This window comes from Tachyglossus aculeatus, chromosome X2, assembly GCF_015852505.1.
Source record: "Tachyglossus aculeatus isolate mTacAcu1 chromosome X2, mTacAcu1.pri, whole genome shotgun sequence".
NCBI classification, from domain to species: Eukaryota; Metazoa; Chordata; class Mammalia; order Monotremata; family Tachyglossidae; genus Tachyglossus; species Tachyglossus aculeatus.
Window position 1 is genome coordinate 26732079 of NC_052100.1, and position 18425 is coordinate 26750503.

The 18425-nt window shown below is 45.4% G+C and overlaps 1 long non-coding RNA gene across 4 annotated transcripts in view; it reads right to left on the bottom strand.

Annotated features, from left to right (window-relative positions):
* Positions 1-18425, bottom strand: part of LOC119949570 — a 126360-nt gene that overhangs the window by 41918 nt on the left and 66017 nt on the right. The window contains exon 1 of one of the 4 annotated variants that reach the window (XR_005457228.1): positions 16082-16235. The exons of the other annotated variants lie outside the window; for them this stretch is intronic. This is a non-coding gene — a long non-coding RNA (uncharacterized LOC119949570). Of the gene's footprint in view, positions 1-16081; positions 16236-18425 lie in introns of those variants that run through there. 4 annotated transcript variants of the gene reach the window in all.

Below are 18425 nucleotides of genomic sequence, written 5' to 3' on the forward strand. Positions count from 1 at the left end.
CATCTGCCCTTGTTCACCCCTACACTCAAGGTGGAAAGTCAAGCTTCTTGAGGGCAGAGATCGTAAGTACCAACTCTATTGCATTCTTCCAAGCAACTAGTACAGTGCCTGCTCGCAGTAAGTGCTCAATAAAGACAAGCAGCATGGCCTAGTGGATAGAACATGGCCCTGGGAGTCTGAAGGACCTAGTTTCAAATCCTGACTCCGTCACTTGTCTGTTGTGTGACCTCGGCAAGTCGCTTCACTTCTCTACGCCTCAGTTACCTCATCTGTAAAATGGAGATTAAAACTGTGAACCACACATGGGACAGGGACCGTGTCCAACCTGATCAGCTTGTATCTATCCCAGCACTTAGTTACAGTGCCTAGCACAGAGTAAGCGGAGGGAGTGTCTGTTATATTGTATTCTCCCAAGCCATTAGTAGAGTGCTCTGCACACAGTAAGCACTCAAATACGATTGACTGACCACACGGTGAAAGCACATGTTATGGTAGAACTGAATGAAATAAGATATCGAGTGAAAAGATGAGAAAATTGATGCTTCCCAACTGGAAGATAAGCTCATTAAGTAAAGAAACATTAAGTTTTCAAGTGGCTGCCACCAAAAAACATAAAAAACAGAACCTGCCACTTCAAACACATTTAACAGTGTCTATGTAGTTCTCACAACAAAGTTGGCCATTTTCCATTGTCACTATCTCCAGCAAGTGAAATGCAGAATGTCAATGGCATTAAGACACAGCGTGGCCTAATGGAAAGAAAACAGGTCTAGGTGTCAGAAAGACCTAGGTTCTAAACCCAGCTCCGCCACTTGTCAACCGTGTGACCTTGGTCAAGTCACTTCATTTCTCTGTGCCTCAGTTTCCTCATCTATAAAATGGGGATTAAGACTGTAAGTCCCATGTGGGACAGAGGTTGAATCTAACCAGATTATCTTCTATCTACCCCAGGGCTTAGTACAGTGCCTGGCACTTAGTAAGCACTTAAATACCATTATTATTATTATTATTATTATTATTATTATTATTATTATTATTATTAATGACACATTTATACCTTACACAAATTCAGAAGGTCAGAATGCCTGTAGCAAAACAATTGCTGGCCATTTACTTTTGGCTTCATCCTTATTTTTCCCCTTCAGTGGGTAAGCTTTTCTCAGGAAACAATCAAGAAAGAGTTCCCATCCACTACAGGATAATTTTTTTTGCTTCAGTCACTGAGATGACCACATAATAGAAACCATGTTACTGGAAACAACGAATCATTAAGAGGAAATCCTATAAAGCCTGTTGCAATTTATCAATCTCGCAGTTGTCAGAAAGCAATTTGTTTTTAAAAAGAGACCTGTAATACACTGTAGAGGTTTTTACAACATTCATAAAATACTGAGGTGTGAGAATGCCTCAAAGGCAGAGCTGCCTCCAACTAACCTGAAAATGGATCAGTCTGTACAGGGAATAAGGTTTTTCTGTCACCACGTAGAGAGAATCAATAGATTTGATTTGCCCATGAAAACGGTTCAAACAGCTAAAGCTACGATTCCTGGAAATGGAGTGAGCAAGATAAGGAACGGGATACAATGGGAAAGGGTTATTTCATTCTCTGACTGTAAGTGTTTGGCTGACAGAAGTCCCAGCTGTGCCATACTCTATAAAAACTGGGAATGCTGGGGGAAGCTCATATTCTATGGGCTTTGATGGGAGGCAGGGGGATGGACCGAATGACCTCGAAGACCCTTCCAGCTCCATGGTTGACTTCTTCTTAATGGCTTATGTGTTCAAACAGGGCAGTTGTCCTTCCACGCAGTCTGCCTTTTTTTTTTTTAAATTCATCCACTGGCCTTTCTCCTGCAGTCCATGCTTGGGGACTCAATCAGCATGTCACCTTGCTTCAAGAGGGTGGAGTGGGCAGCACTGCCTGGAGAAGAAAGAAGCAGCATGGCCTAGTGGATAGAGCATGAGTCTGGAAGTCAGAATCAATCCTGGCTCTGTCACTTTGTTGTGACCTTGGGCAAGTCACTTCACTTCCCAGTTTCCTCATCTGTAAAATGGGGGTTATGCTGGTGAGCCCCACGAGGGATAGGGAGTATGTCTAACCTGATTACCTGAGAGAGAGAGAGAGAGAGAGAGAGAGAGAGAGAGAGAGAGAGAGAGAGGGAGGGAGAGAGAGAGAGAGAGAGAGAGAGAGAGCACAAACGAGCATAGATCTTGTCAGATTACTATTTGGGAGGAGCCCTGCTGACGGAAATCTCAAGGTGGCTTAATGGCAGAAACTGAATTTTCTACGTGACCGACCTCAAACCCAAAGCCACAGGGCTTCTCTCCCACCTGCAGGAGTGGAAGAAAGAGGAGGTAGTTTTATCTTCTCCTTGACATTGCCTCAAGTTCTTGCTTTCTTTTTAAACTTCTCAAGTCCAGGACTTGGGTTGTGTTGCCAAAGGGAGTGCTGCTCACCCTTTGTGCTGAAGGCATCTCACTGTCCTAGAATAACCATCTTTCCAGTGTAGAGTTAAGTAAAAAAAGAAAAAGGGGCTGGGCCTCCAGGCTGCTTGGCTCAGCCTTGATCCTCTTGTCGAAAGTCTTTCAGCAGGAAAAAGAGGTGCCGAGAGCCTTCATCAGTCATCACTCCTCTTTAGGTCCCAGACACCCATTTATTTGGCAGCCTGGCTTTGTGGAAAGAGCATGGGACTGATTGATTTGACCTCCTCCCGCTCCCTATTCTTCCAAATCCCAGTCCCATGCTCTTTCCACAAGGCCAGACTTGTATTGAGCACTTTACTGTGTGCAGAGAACATGGTACTAAGCGCTTGAGTACAGCACAAGCCTGGGAGTCAGAAGGTCATGGGTTCTAATCTCAGCTCTCTCTCTCTCGCCTGTTGTGTGGTGTTGGTTAAGTCACTTCACTTTTCTGGGCCTCAGTTACCTTATCTGTGAAATGGGGATTGAGACTCGGAGCCCCATATGGAACAGGGGCTGTGTCCAACCTGATTTGCTTATATCCACCCCAATGCTTAGCACAACCTTGCTTAATACGACAGAGTAGATAGACACGTTCCCTGCCCACAGCAAGCTTACAGGTTGGATCCCAGCTCTACCGCTGACCTACTGTGCGACTTTGGGCAAGTCATCTATCCTGTCAGCCTCAGTTTCCTCAAGTGTAAAACGGAGATAAGACTCTCCACAAATACCGCTGTTGGGTCAAAACACAAGGACGGGGCCTTAGCTCTTTTCCTGAGGTGGCCCTTACAGTTTGCTATAGCATTTCCACAGAGCAACAGTCACAAGAAAAAGGCCTTTCCAAGTAACTTCAATGTTAAGCGTCTGTTGGGGATCCGAAATTCTCACAGAGGAGGAATGAGGCCTGTTCTGTGTCTTCCTGAGACCAGATTCTGAAAGGAGAATCAAAATCCGCATCTCAGACCTATTAACCTTCCTGCTGCCCTGTGATATTCCCTCTACTCAATCACCCCGCTAGACTTCCTACCTTCCGACTTCCAAATTCAGTCACTCCACTAGTACAAACGCGGTGGTGTTCTCAAAAAAGCACACACTGTATTTGTCTCAGGATGCCTGCACACTACGAAACAACGCTCAGCCTTACAGCTGGACTTCTCCTTTCGGGCCCCTGGCAGGAAATGAGACTGTGAAGTCAACCGGATTATACTGGATCGGGGTCGGGCGTTGGATGATCTCCACCGCTCTTTTCGTGAATGGATAAGAAAAATCGAGTCAGCTGACGTGTGTCACGCTGTGCTAATCCGTGATCTGCACACTTCCTTCTTTCTGATCAACACCTCCTGGGTTGGAGATCGTCCATCTGTATTTTGGGTCCATTATTTAAGTGAAATTTGACTTCTAATAATTAGAGTCGTCGCAACAATATGCTCGGCTATTAAGTGCCAGATTTCATTGATGCATCGAGAGGCTTTCAACGTGAAAAACCAAACCAGAAATCATGCTGAAGGAAGGGAAATGACGTGTCTTCAGCCAAATTCTTCAAACTAAAATGAATGTGTTGTTTCAGATCTCTGAATCACTGTGATCATTCCACACTGACAAATGGACATGATAAACAAATGTTAGCTTTACTAAGCAATGGGGGAGGCTCATTTCAGCTCAGAGCCACAGCTCTGAGATTAGTTTGGAGGCTGAATTATACAGCTCCTCTGAGCAGAAAACTGATTGGTACTTCTCCATTCTCCATGGGATAAAACTGATTCATTCTAATAACTTTGGACATTACCACAAGACTGCAGTGGGTTAGTGATTTAATACACCTTATCAATCACAGAAGTAGCATGCCCTAGTGGAAAGTGGCTCAGTGGAGAAGAATACGGGCTTTAGAGTCAGAGGTCATGGGTTCGAATCCCTGCTCTGCCATGTCTGCTGTGTGAACTTAGGCAAGTCACAACTTCTCTGAGCCTGTTACCTCATCTGTAAAATGGGGATTAAGACTGTGAGCCCCATAGGGGACAACTTGATCACCGTGTATCCAGCGCTTAGAATAGTGCTCTGCACATAGTAAGCGCTTAACAAATGCCATCAAAAAAAAACAAAAACAGGGGTTAGGAAGTCAGAAGACTAATCCTGGTTCCACTGCTTGCCTGCTGGATGACCTTGGGCAAGTCACTTCACTTCTCTGAGCCTCAGTTCCCTCATCTGTAAAACAGGGATTCAATTCCTGTTCTCCCTCCTACTTAGACTATGAGCCCCATGTGGAACCTGATTATCTCTTATCTACACCAGTACTTGATACAGGGCTTGGCATAGCAAGCACCTAAATTCCACAATTTTTATTAGTTGAGCAATACCGTACAAACCACTGTACTAAGCACTTGGGAGAGGATAATAAAACATAGTTGGTAGACAAGTTCCCTGACCACAAGGAACTTATGATCTAGAAGGAGAGACAGACATTAATATGAATAAATAAATTATGGTTATGTACTTAAGTGCTTTGGGGCTGAGGATCGGGTGAATAAAGGGTGCAAATCTGAATGCAAGTGATCAAAATTACCAAAACTGAATGTATTTTTTCTACTGGAAGAAAGAACACCAGAGATAGAGGAGAGAATATTTAAATCACACACAGACTGGGTGGGTCTGAACATTGGAAATTATTTCACTGAAACTGGACAGAAAGTACCAGAAACCAAGATTTTTGTTCAGGTTAAAATTTTAAAAAAAAGTTCCTGCAATTTACATGTACACTGCAAAATATTTTAAAGTGAGCTCACAGAGCAAATGACTGACATTATAATCTTGCTCCTGATTGATAAAGTTTGAGTTTTAGATGCAAGATTGTTTTAATAAAAAAAAGAATATTTCTGGAGTGAAATTTTTTGTGGTATTTGTTAAGTGCTTGCTATTATTAAACACTGTTCTAAACTGTGGGATAGATACGAACAGACAAGTGAATACAGTCCCTGTCCTACATTGGGATCACAGTCTAAGCTCGTTGTGGGAAGGAAGTGTGTCTGTCATATTGTTGTGTCGTATTATCCCAAGGGCTTAGTATAGTGCTCTGCACACAGTCAGACTCAATAAACACAACAGATTGGTAAGAAGGAGGGAGAACAGGAGAACTGAGGCACAGAGAAGTTAAATGACATGCCCAAAGTCCCACAGCAAGCACTTGGCAGAGCCAAGATTAGAACCCAGGTCCTCTGACACCCAGGACCATGTTCTTTCCACTAGGCCATACTGCTTCTCTTCAGTCTTCTTTTCTCACTGACAGGGTCATTCATCTTTCCCTGGAACACGTCCCAGCCTGGCTTCCCCAGCTAAAGCCGGGACTTTTCAAAACACTACAAAATGCTTCCTCTGTTTTGGCCTGCCTTCCTCCCTATCACCAAAACACCCTTTACTTGAGAGAGTAAAATGATTTTTAAAGGGTGATGAGTTTTTTTAAAATGATTCTGCCCTTGAAGACAGCATAACCTACCAAAAATGGCACAAGATGGGGGGGTTGGGGGGGAATTGGGAGATGACGGTTCCAGCCTCACCCTGCTGTGCGATCTTGGGCAAGTCACTTCAGCTCTCTGCACCTCAGTTCCTCATCTGTAAAATGGGGATAAGAGACTCGCTCTCCTACTTCGTAGGGATGCTGAGGAGGTAAAATTAAGACAGTTGTGTCAATGAGCTAGGGCTTCAGAAAAATTCAAACATGCTCTACAATTTATTATTATTATTGAGTCAACTTTTCTATCCCAAATTAGTGGAGTACAACATGAACAGCTGGGTTTGCTGCAGACCTTTGGAAAATGAAAGTAAAAAACTCAGATGAGCTAGGCTCTGATAACTGCTTGACATTTGCCCTCAATAGTACAAACGTCTTTCACTTTTATCAGAGAGATTTTTAAAAAACCCACAACTACCTCTTCTTACTGCCTAAGACTGCGAGATGGACTCTGTAAATGTTATTAATGCCTCTTGGCAATTCAGCTAGGCCTGCTTTTAGAAACACATTTTTCCCCAAGAACCCTTAACCGAAATCTGTGTTAAGACAGGTCACCAGAAAAATCTACTAAACTGTAGGTCTACTAGCTCAACCCTCTAGACTGTAAGCTCGTTGCAGCCAGTAAAAGTGTCTGTAAGCTATGTTAAAATTATTCTCTCCCAAGTGCTTAGTTCAGTACTCTGCACACAGTAAGTGCTCAATAAATACCATTGATTGATTACTCCTTTTAAAACTTCCCAGAGACTGTTAAAAGTCCCACCCCATTCATCCTCTCCCTCTAGACTGTAAACTCTTCGTGGGCAGGGAACATGCCTACCAAAAGTGTTGTACTCTCCTAAGCACTTAGTATGGTGCTTTGTACACAGCAAGTGCTCAAATATGATTGATTACTCCTTTAAAACTTCCCAGAAACTGTTAGAAGACCCACCTCACTCACCTTCCCCCTCTGGACTGTTAGCAACGTGTCTACAAACTCTGTTTCATTATATTCTCCCAAATACTTAGCTCAGTGCTCAAAAAATGACTGATCCCTGCTTCAGGCCCCCGAGGGGCAGAAAAGTCACCATCAGCCCAGTGGAGTAAATTGTCAACTCTTGGGTGCAGGTCACTGCTGTTCAATCGTATTTACTGAGCAAGTACTATGTGCAGAGCATTGTACTAAGCGCTTGGCAAAGTACGACAATAAACAGACACATTCCCTGCCCACAACGAGCTGCTGTTAACCCTACTGCTCATGGGCCGGCCTTTCCCAAACCCTGCTTTGGCCCCATTGAGCAAGTCAAAAATCATATTCTTAGAGAAATAGAGCAAATATGTTTGGCAAGCCAGTTGACAAGCATAAAATGGATTTTTTTCCTTGTCAAAACTGCTGCTGCAGTTGATTTCAATACAGCCTCACTTTTCTCATCAGTAAAATGGGGCTAAATACTTGTTCACCCTCCCCTTTAAGCTGTAAGCCCCCTTATCCTCTAGACTGAAGCTCATTGTGGGTAGAGAACATGTCTACCAACTCTGTCATATTGTTCTCTCCCAAGTGCTTAGTACAGTGCTCTGCACACAGTAAGCCCTCAATAAATATGATTGACTGTGTCTGCTCCGATTATCCCGAATCTACCCAAGCACTTAGCCCAGTGCTTTGTGCATAGTAAGCACTCTACTCCAGCACTGTGTACAGTGCTTGGCACATAGTAAGCACTTAAATACCATTATTATTATTACTCCCACTCCCTGACAGGAGAGCACGCACCCACTTTCACTGTCGGTGAGGGAAGGAGAGAAATGAAGGTTGGGGTGGGACGGGTGAGGAAGGAAGCAATGTACTTCCTCTTCACCATGATGGCACCCATCCAACTGCACCAATGGTAGAATGGGAAAGAGAGAAACAGGATGGGATGGGAAAGGGCGGCTGCCAAATCCCACCATCATCATCATAATAATAATTGTGGTATTGAGCTCATACTGTGTGTCAGGCACTGTACAAAGCGCTGGGGTGGATACCAGTAAATCGGGTTGGACATGGTCCCTGTCCCCACATGGGGCTCACAATCTTGATCCCCATTTTGCCAGGGAGGGAAGAGGCACAGAGAAATGAAGTGACTTGCTCAAGATCACACAGCAAGCAAATGGCAGAGCCATCAATCATATTTATTGAGCACTGACTGTGTGCAAAGTACTGTACTAAGCACTTGGGAGAGTCCAAAAGAATACTAAACAGACACATTCCCTGCCCACAACGAGCTTATCCTCTCCCAGTCATGTCTTCCTGGGCAGCAGTGTTTACCACAGTTAGGCAATGAGACCCCTCTATGGATGGAGGGTCCCACTGGAAGGGTCACCCCCTCCCAGAGGTGGCAAGAGCTGAGCCGATCAGCCCTGGCACAGGAAGGCAAGTGGCCCAGGTGGGCAAGTGGCCCAGGTGAGACTGCCCTTCCACCCCCAGGGGCTCCTACTTCCCAGCCACCAGCCCCTCCCTTGACATAAGCTCATCACTTTCCGGTAATAAGCGATCTCCTCCTAAAAGCCCTTGCACTTGTTTGGGTCACTACAGTGCCACGCTTCCTGCCGCACTGCTTAATGGCATGCAGGACTTGGGGAAACGAACTTACTACCAAGGGATGATTTGAACACTGGGGAGATCAAAGGTCAGTGACTCACAGACTGCTCTTTCTTCCTGGCTCTCGCCTTGAGCGCAAACCACCAAATCGGGTGTTGTAACACCCACCCCAGCTGCCGATTGCTTTACACATTCTGAGAGTCAAATGCTTCAACCCACCCACGATTGTGATAGCCTCCCTGCCTTGGTACCACTAAGGATGGGCTAGAGGGACTCACCCTCTGCCAGATCGCAAAGCAAAACTACAAAATAGGGGCCAAAACAGAGAAGCAGTCAGCCCAGTGGAAAGAACTCAGGCCTGAGGGTCTGAGGACCCGGGTTCTAATCTTAGCTCTGCGACTTTGGGCAAGTCACTTCTCTGGGCTTCAAGTTTCTCGATCTGTAAAACGGGGATCGATACCTATTCTCCCTCCCACTTAGATCCCCACGTGGGACAGGGACTGTGTCCGACCTGATTATCTTGTATCTCACTTGGCGAGCACTTAGAACCACAATGATTATGACAACATGGCAGCACTGTGCAGGAGGAAAACGTTAAAGATGTCATGCAAATTAGCACTCACCCACAGATCCAAGTTAACAAAAGAAAAGAAAAAGATCAACCTTAAGCCAAAAAAAAAAAAAAAATCACATTCTGGGTAAGCAAGAACTTAATGAGAGATTGATCCTATCTCTGCTCCAAAGTTTTAAGACGGTATTCTGAGGAGGAATCGGTCTGATCTGGTAAAAAGATCTCAGGACAGGGAGTCAGAAGACCTGGATTCCAAGCCGAGCTCTGCTATTTGTCCACTGTGTAACCTTGGGCAGGTCTCTTAATTTCTCTGGGCCTTACTGAAAAATGGGGATTCAACACCTGTGCTCCCTCTTACTCAGAATGTGAGCCCCACATGAGACCTCATTATCTCATATCTGCCCCACTCTTACTATTATTAATATTACTGCCACAGCCCTAGGGCACTGGAAAAGGAAGGACATTTGTGAGCCTGTGAGAATTGTTTACCAAAATAGTCTCAAATGAATTTCCCTGAGTTAACCCTTCCCATCCTGGGAGAAAAGAGGCACAGAAAAACCCCTGACCTGCTCATATGTGTTGTTAAATTCCACTGGAGTTTATGTAATGGAGAAACCATTTTTGTTAACACTAAACAGTGTGCTGCCCAGACTTAAGCCACAATCCTTCTTTAAAAAATGCACAGGCCAGATTTATTGAAAGTGATTGCGTTTCCAAAAGGAAATCACTGAGCCAATGGGCTTGTCTTACTTCTCGGGGCATATGCTGAGACCAATACAGTTGTCTTTCCTGAGTGGGTCACCCAGACCATTTTTCCTATTAAGAATAATAAAATAAATTTTTAAAAAAGAACTATTGGATTTCATCTCCTGATTTCAGGATTGCTGGAAACCTTGGAAAGAGCAGAGCACTGGGAAGCAGAGGACCTAGGTTCTAATCCCAGCTCCACCATTTACTTGCTGTGCGAATTTAGGAAAGTCACTTAACTTCTCTGGGACTTAGTTCCCTTATCTCTAAAATGGGGATTCAATATCTATTCTCCCTCCCCCTTGGACTGTGAGCCCCATGTGCAATAGGGACTGTGTCCAACCTGATTCCTCTGTATCCACTCCTGCACTTGACATATAGTGCTCAACAAATGCTACAGTTATTATTATTATTGTTATGTACACCCATTCATAGTAGCCCAACTGCCTTTGCCATAGATATGCAGGTGGCAGGGAACGCTTCATCTTCATCCCTTCCAGATTTTCACCGTGATGTTTGTGGTTGGTGAGGAGGGGGTCTCTGCCACATGTCTGCTGTGTGACCTTGGGCTGGTCACAACTTCTCTGGGCCTCAGTTCCCTCATCTGGAAAATGGGAATTAAAACTTTGAGATCCATGTGGGAAAGTGACTGTGTCCAACCTGATTACCTTATATCTATTCCGGTGCTTGGCACATAGTAAGTGCTTAACAAATACCACAATTATTATTATCACCATCCCTGGCACAAAGAGGAGAGGAGTTAGTACACTGATTATTTTGCATCTACCCCAGAAGCTGCATATAGTACCTGACACATAGGAAGCACTTAAGTACCCAAAAGAAAAAAAGTTAGCAGCAGAGTTTGGTACACAGTTCAACTACCTCAACCTGCATTATCACCCCAGAGGGTCAGGAGGAATTTGACGTTGGCTCCTTAGCTCAGAGAAAGTGGCACAACCCTTGCTACTGTGACATAATTTTCTTTGTTATTCCCCCCTGGGAACATCCATATCCCTAAAGGAGCCCTGGTTTCATAATCAGCCCCTCCTGGGATCCTAAGCCTTGACTACAGTCCTCTGCTGAATAATGATATTTATTGAGCACCTGTTGTGAGCAGAACACTAAACTAAGCACTTGGGAGAATGCAATATGGAGGAGCAGGTATAATAATAATAATAATGTTGGTATTTGTTAAGCACTTACTATGTGCCAAGCATTGTTCTAAGCACCAGGGTAGATACGAGGCAATCAGGTTGTCCCACGTGGGGCTCTCAGTCTTAATCCCCATTTTTCAGATGAGGTAACTGAGGCACAGAGAAGTGAAGTGGTTTGCCCAAAGTCACACAGTTGACAAGTGGTGGAGCCGGAATTAGAATCCATGATCTCTGGCTCCCAAGCCCGTGCTCTTTCCACTGATCCACGCTATGATCTCTGCCCACAAAGTGCTTACATATTAAGAATAGTTGTTTTAAGTGCTCACCATGTGCCAAACACTGCACTAAGCATTGGGATTGATACAAGATAATCAGTTTAGAAACAAACACTGTACCATATGTGGCTTATAGTCTAAATCAAAAGGAGGATTTAACCCCCATTTTACAAATGAGGCAACTGAGGCCCAGCAATGTTAAGTGACTCGCCCAAGTTCACATAGGAGGTAAATGGCGGAGCAGATATTAGAATTCATATCCTAGGACTCCTAGGCCCATGCTTTTTCTGCTAAGGTAGAGAGTGTTGTGAATTCTTTAGAGAAGGTGTTTTAGAAGATGTGGGACTTTGGAAGGGTTTATTAGTATTATTGTTATTAGTAATAATTGGGGCACTTAAGCGCTTACTGTGCGCCAAGCACAGTACTAAGCTCTGAGGTTGATCAATCGTATTTATTGAGCACTTACTATGTGCAGAGCACTGTACTAAACGCTTATAGATATAATATAGATAAAAGATATAGATATATCTTATAGATATAAGATAGATAATCAGGCTGGACACAGTCCACGTCCCACAAGGAGCTCTCAGTCCCATCTTAAACATGGAGAGATCTGTGATCTGGCTGATTTTTGTTGAGTAGGTTTGAGCAAAGGATCAGGGGTGCGAGAGTCCAAAGTGATCCTTGGAGGAGTGAAGAACTGACTGAGCCCCCTCCTTCCTCTCCCCATCCCCCCAACTTTACCTCCTTCCCCTCCCCACAGCACCTGTATATATGTTTGTAAATATTTATTACTCTATTTTACTTGTACATATTTATTCTGTTTTGTTTATATGTTTTGTTTTGTTGTCTGCCTCCCCCTTCTAGACTGTGAGCCCACTGTTGGGTAGGGACCGTCTCTATATGTTGCAAACTTGTACTTCCCAAGCACTTAGTACAGTGCTCTGCACACAGTAAGCGCTCAATAAATACGATTGAATGAATGAATGAAGAATAAAAGCTGAGACAACAAGGGAAGAGGGCTGATATGGAAGATGGAGAAGGTTGGAGGGGGGCTAGAACCCCAGTGGAGTTCCACTTGGCTTGGAAGGTAATGGGTTACCACCATGAGGGTGAGCTTTGTTTTCTTTAAAGTATTTGTTAAGTATTTACTATGTGTCAAACGCTGTCCTAAGTGTCGGGTTAGGTACCAGTGAATTAGGTCGGACACAGGCCCTGTCCCCACGTGGGGCTCACTGACGAAGTAGGAGGGAGAACAGGTATTGAACCTCCATTTTACAGTTGAGGAAACTGAGGCACAGAGAAGTTAAATGATTTGTCCACAGTCACCCAACAAGCAACTGGCAGAACAGCAGTTAGAGCCTAGTTCCTCTGCCTCCAAGCTCCATGTTCTTTCCACTAAGCCATGTTGCTTCTTAAGCTCATCAGGTTAGACACAGTCCCTGTCGCTCATGGGGCTCACGGCCACGGCTTAAGGATGCAGAAATCTGTGGCCTGGTTGATTTTTTGTTGGGGAGGAGGCTCCAGTGTGAGCTAATACTTGCAAAATATGATCCATGCACCAGTGAATAGGTTAAACTAGTGGAGAAAGGCTAAAGGCAAGGAGAAGCGTGGCTCAGTAGAAAAGAGCATGGGCTCTGGAGTCAGAGGTTACGGGTTCAAATCCCAGCTCCGCCAGTTGTCAGCTGTGTGACTTGGGGCAAGTCACTTAACTTCTCTGCGCCTCAGTGATCTCATCTGTAAAATGGGGATAAAGACTGTGAGCCCCCCGTGGGACAACCTGATCACCCTGTAACCTCCCCAGCGCTTAGAACAGTGCTTTGCACATAGTAAGCACTTAATAAATGCCATTATAAAAAAAATTAAAAGGGAGGCCGAGACAATGGTCTGTTATATGAGTTCACCTTTCTGCCCTTTTTCTTTCCTTGAACAATATTTAAGCCCTCACTATGTGTTGAGCACTTTTCTAGATACAAGTTTATTAGATCGGACACAGTCTCTGCATTAAATGAGACACTAAGTAGGAGTACAGTTGAATCCCCACTTCACAGTTGAGGAAACTGAGGCAGAGAAGTGATTCGCCCAAGGTCACACAGAGCCGGGATTAGAACCCAGATCCTCAGACCTGTGCTCTTTCAACTAGGCCATGCTGCTTCTGCCGAAAACCACGGCAATGAAGCAAGGCTTCTCAGTCAACAGGTCAGACCGGGGCCACGGAGGCCGCAGGAGGCACAGATGGTGAGGGGGCCAGGGCTACTATAAGAAAAGCTACAAACCATGTAATCTCTGCAGCCACACAGACCACAATGTGCACAATGGCAAGAAGGGACAGTCACTGCATGAGATTTATGAAAAAACGTCTTAAACAGATACCTCAGAGCCTCCGCTTCACACCTCCACCCAATTACCCCACAGGGTTTTTCTCTCCAACTTCCCCAAATCCTCTGCTTCTGGTGGGCTGTTTACAGATTTCCGTAAGACCATTGTACTGGCCAGCATTAGTCATTTGACAGTAAACTTGATAACTGCCATTGTGCAATTTCTCCAGCTCACCCATTCCATTTTCTGGGGACTGCAAGTGTTGGTAAAATTGAAAGAGATGACCAAGTCGTGACCTTAGGAGGCAGACAGTTGAACACCATGATATGTGTAGAAGCAGTGTTGCCTAGTGGGTAGAGCATGGGCCTAGGATTCTGAAGATCTTGGGTTCTAATGCCAGCTTCATTCCTATTCTGCTATACGACTTTGGGCAAATCACTTCTCTGGGCCTCAACTACCTCATTTGGAAAATGTATAATGCACAATTCAACATCATCATAATAGTAATGGTTTTTAAGTGCTTACTATGTGCCAGACACAGTACTAAGCACCGGATAGATATAAGCAAATCAAGTTGAACACAGACCCAGTCCCACTTGGGACTCACAGTCTAAGAAGTGATGAGAACAGGTATTTTATCCCCATTTCACAGATGAGGAAACAGGCACAGAGCAGTTAAGTGATTTGCCCAGGGTCACACAGCAAAACAGTTGAGGGGGCTGGGATTAGAACCCAGGTGTCTCAACTCCCAACCCTGTGCTTTTTCCACTATGCCAAGCTGCTTCTTGAAGCTCTTATCTTTAATCTCTACCCTCCTGCATTGTCTGAAGTTCTCCTCAATGTCTGTTTAATGTTCTATTGTACAATCCCAATCACATAGTACAGTACTCTAAGCACTTTAAGCGCTCAATAAATACAATTGAGACTGATCTCACTTGGAAGAGAAAGATCAGAAAGAAAAATAAGAGTAGCAGAGAAAACTTAGTTAAGGGAGGAGGTTGAGGTGGAGTGGAAACAATTTCTCAGGGGAAGCGAGGAGAAATACGCAAAAGGAGAAACCAAGAGAGACACACAGACACATCACCTCTCCAACACATCTGGGCTTCTGTGTGTGCGGAATTTGTTAAAGCTTACTATGTGCCAGACACTAAGTGCTGGGGTAGATACAACCTAATTGGGTTGGACACAGTCCCTGTACCACATGGGGTTCCTAGTCTTAATCCCTATTTTGCAGATGAGGCAACTGAGGCACAGAGAAGTGAAGTGACTTACCTAAGGTCACACAGCAGACAAGTGGCAGAGCTGGATTTAGAATCCGGGTCCTTCTGATTCCCAGGCATTTGCTCTATCCACTAGACCACACTGCTTCTCATTCTGATTAGGCACTTACCCTTGTGCTAAGCACAGAGAAATCCCCTGGGGACACTGGAGACCCGAGGGTGCTGCCTCTGGGGTACACTGATCTAGTTAGGTAATACAGCAGAACCTTGCAGGTGAATTATTAAAGGATTCTCGGGCTGCATCTCCACTGCCAAAACACGTCAGAGAAAGCCAGGCTCCATGGCCATAACCACCCAGAGAGCTGGTGAAATCCAGAAAGCTCCCCCCTCCTCCATCATCCTCCAAACAGGAGTGAAATTTTATGCCCAGAGTGCACAGCAACAGCAGCCATCTTAGCAGGTGCTTCCCCCAAGTTAATCAGGACTCCAATTTCCCCATTTTACTGAGGCTGCAAGCTTAACTAACAGTTTGCTATGGCTCAAACCTGCAACTCCAGAGAACTGGAATTCCCCACTGGAGCTAGAGTTCCAGCCCCTTCCTCAGCTAAAGAATTCCGACCAAGAAGTCCCACCTTCTCTAAGGCTGGAGAGACCCAATCTGGCCTCCATGTTGCAGAAACTCCTAGATCGGAGGCCAGGTCCAGGTTCTCAAACAGCATACAACTCACCTCTTAGTGAATCACCACCTTCTGCCCAGGTGACTGAGTGCTTGGCACATAGTAAGTGCTTAACAAACACCATCACTATTATTACCACCTTTCTACTGACATATCACAATGGAAACCAACATGACCTCCTGGAGCTGGGAGTCAGAGGATCTGGGTTCTAATCCCAGCTCCACCACTTGTCTGCTGGGAGACATCTTGTGTAAGTCACTTACCTCAGCTTCCTCATCTGTGAAATGGGGATTAAATTCTACTCAAACTGTGAGCTCCTTGTGAGATAGGGACTGAGGCTAGCCTGATGATCTTCTATATACCCCAGTCCTGAGTAGAGTGCTTGGCATAGTCAGCATTTAACAAGTACCATTAAAAAAAAATGGCCCCAGCCAATTATGACCATCAGTATGTAGCCCAAACAAACCCAAATCTTTTCCCCCCTCCCTCCCTAACCCTTTCCCAAGTACCTCAGAGTAACCAGTGGCTTCTACAGGCCCCAAGAGTCCATAACCATCACACTAACTTGGTTCCCTGCCCATTCACCCTCCCACGATACAGACCTGTGTCCATCAAACATAAGGTTCCTGATGGGGTGTGTAGCTCAGGAACCACATTACCCTCTGAGAAACCTGAAAGGACCTCAAACACCACTCCTGTGGGTCTTTTCTCTGCCCCCTGTTGCTTGGAGAACCCTCTTGGCCTCCTCTCCCTTGCCCTGAAGAAGGCAGAAGTAGCCAGCTGCCTCACCCAAGAGGAACAGCGGACTCTCTCCTACCTGTTCTAGACTTGCAACCTCCTCCTGCTGCCCGGGGCTGCTTAAATAGGCACAGCTGAGGGCTAAATTAGTCAGATCACCTGAGGCAGACATGGTTGCCTCCTGTGGAGAAGCATGGGACATTAGAGATAGGAGAGTGGAAGAAGGGTAAAGGAGAGAAGCATAGGCCTGAGAGTCCCCCCTCTAGACTGTACCCTCGATGTGAGGGATAATAATGATGGCATTTGTTAAGCATTTACTATGTGCCAAGCACTGTTCTAAGCACTGGAGGGGATACAAGGTGATCAGGTTGTCCCACGTAGGGCTCCCAGTCTTAATCCCCACTTGACAGATGAGGTAACTGAGGCCCAGAGAAGTTAAGTGAGTTGCCCAAAGTCACACAGCTGACAAGCGCCGGAGCCGGGATTAGAACCTATGACTTCCGGATCCCAAGCCCATGCTCTTTCCCCTGAGCCACGCTGGAAGAAATGCGTCTGTCATATTGTACTCTCCCAAGCGCTTAGTACAAATCTCTGTACACAGTAAGGGCTCAAAAATGCAATTACAATGCAACTGTATCAATCAATCAATCGTATTTATTGAGCGCTTACTGTGTGCAGAGCACTGTACTAAGCACTTGGGAAGTACAAGTTGGCAACATATAGAGACAGTCCCTACCCAACAGTGGGCTCACAATCTAGAAGGGGGAAGTGTAGAGGCCCTGAGTTCTAATCCCGGCTCCACCACTGTGGACGTTGGGCAAGTCACTTCTCTGTGCCTCAGTTACCTCATCAGTAAAATGGGGACTAAGTCTGTGAGCCCCACGTAGGACATGGACAGTGTCCCTACCTGATTTTTTGTATCTACCCCAGTGCTTTTGTAGAGTGTCTGGCACATAGTAAGTGCTTAACAAATACCATAAAGAAAAGAGAGAAGGGGATGGGGGGAGACTGAGGGAAAGGGGGTGGGGAGGCAGGGGGAGGGAAGAAGCAGGGGAGATGAGGAAGAGGGGGTGAGGTGAAGTACTGAGGGGAGGGGCAGGGAAGTGCGGAGCTGGCAGGAAAAGGAAGAGGGGAGGAAGGGAATGGCTGGTTGGGGCCATGGAGGAGGTAGAGTCACGGCATAGTCAGTCATTCATGGAGAAGATTGACCTGTCCAAAGCCCAGAAGCTGAAGTTTCTGAACTGATGGAGCAGGCAAGCACTTCACTGATGGCTGAGGCCAAAAAAACCTCGAAGAATCTTATCAGTTCATTTGGGAACTACCCCAATCCCAAGAAATACTCCACAACAGAGATCTGTATACACTTTAGGGAAGGAGAAAAGCAGTCCGGCTAGACTCAACCAGCGATAGCCAAACTGGAGGACAATGTGTACCTGAAAACATAACCCTGTTTCTAAAGGAGTTTCTTGCCATTAAAATGGCAGCCCCTTTCAGCACCGTCAGCAAACGAATTCTTTCAGGGGTGGAGTTTGTAAGGGGTATCAATAAATGATGTAGGTCCCCGAATGGTGAAACCTCATCTAGTCTCTGGGAGGACACTACACCCTTGGGTGGAATTTCACGCTAACAATCAGGATACACTACTCCACGGAGCGGGATCCACAGTGCACTGCTCTGCCAGTCATTGGCATGTAATTACAACCGGGAGGTGAAAGTGGGGGAAGAGGGGAGGATCACGCCCTTTGGGACTTGTCACTGATGTATCCACCAACTCTATTATGTTATACTCACCCAAGTGCTTAGTTTAGTGGCCAAGCACTTAGTACAGTGCTCTGCACACAGCAAGCGCTCAATAAAATTGATTGATTCATTCATTCATCATTCAATCGCATTTATTGAGAGCTTACTGTGTGCAGAGCACTGTACTAAGCGCTTGGGAAGTACAAGTTGGCAACATATAGAGACGGTCCCTACCCAACAATGGGCTCACAGTCTAGAAGCGGGGAGACAGACAACAAAACAAAACATGTGGACGTAAAGAAGTCCATAGAGGTAAAGCTAGATGCACATCATTAACAAAATAAATAGAAAAATATGGAACGCTTCAATGAGAAACAACATGCCCTAGTGGAAAGAGCACTGGCCTGGGAATCAAGAGGACCTGGGTTCTAATCCCCTAGCTTTGCCACTTGCCTGCTGGGTGACTTT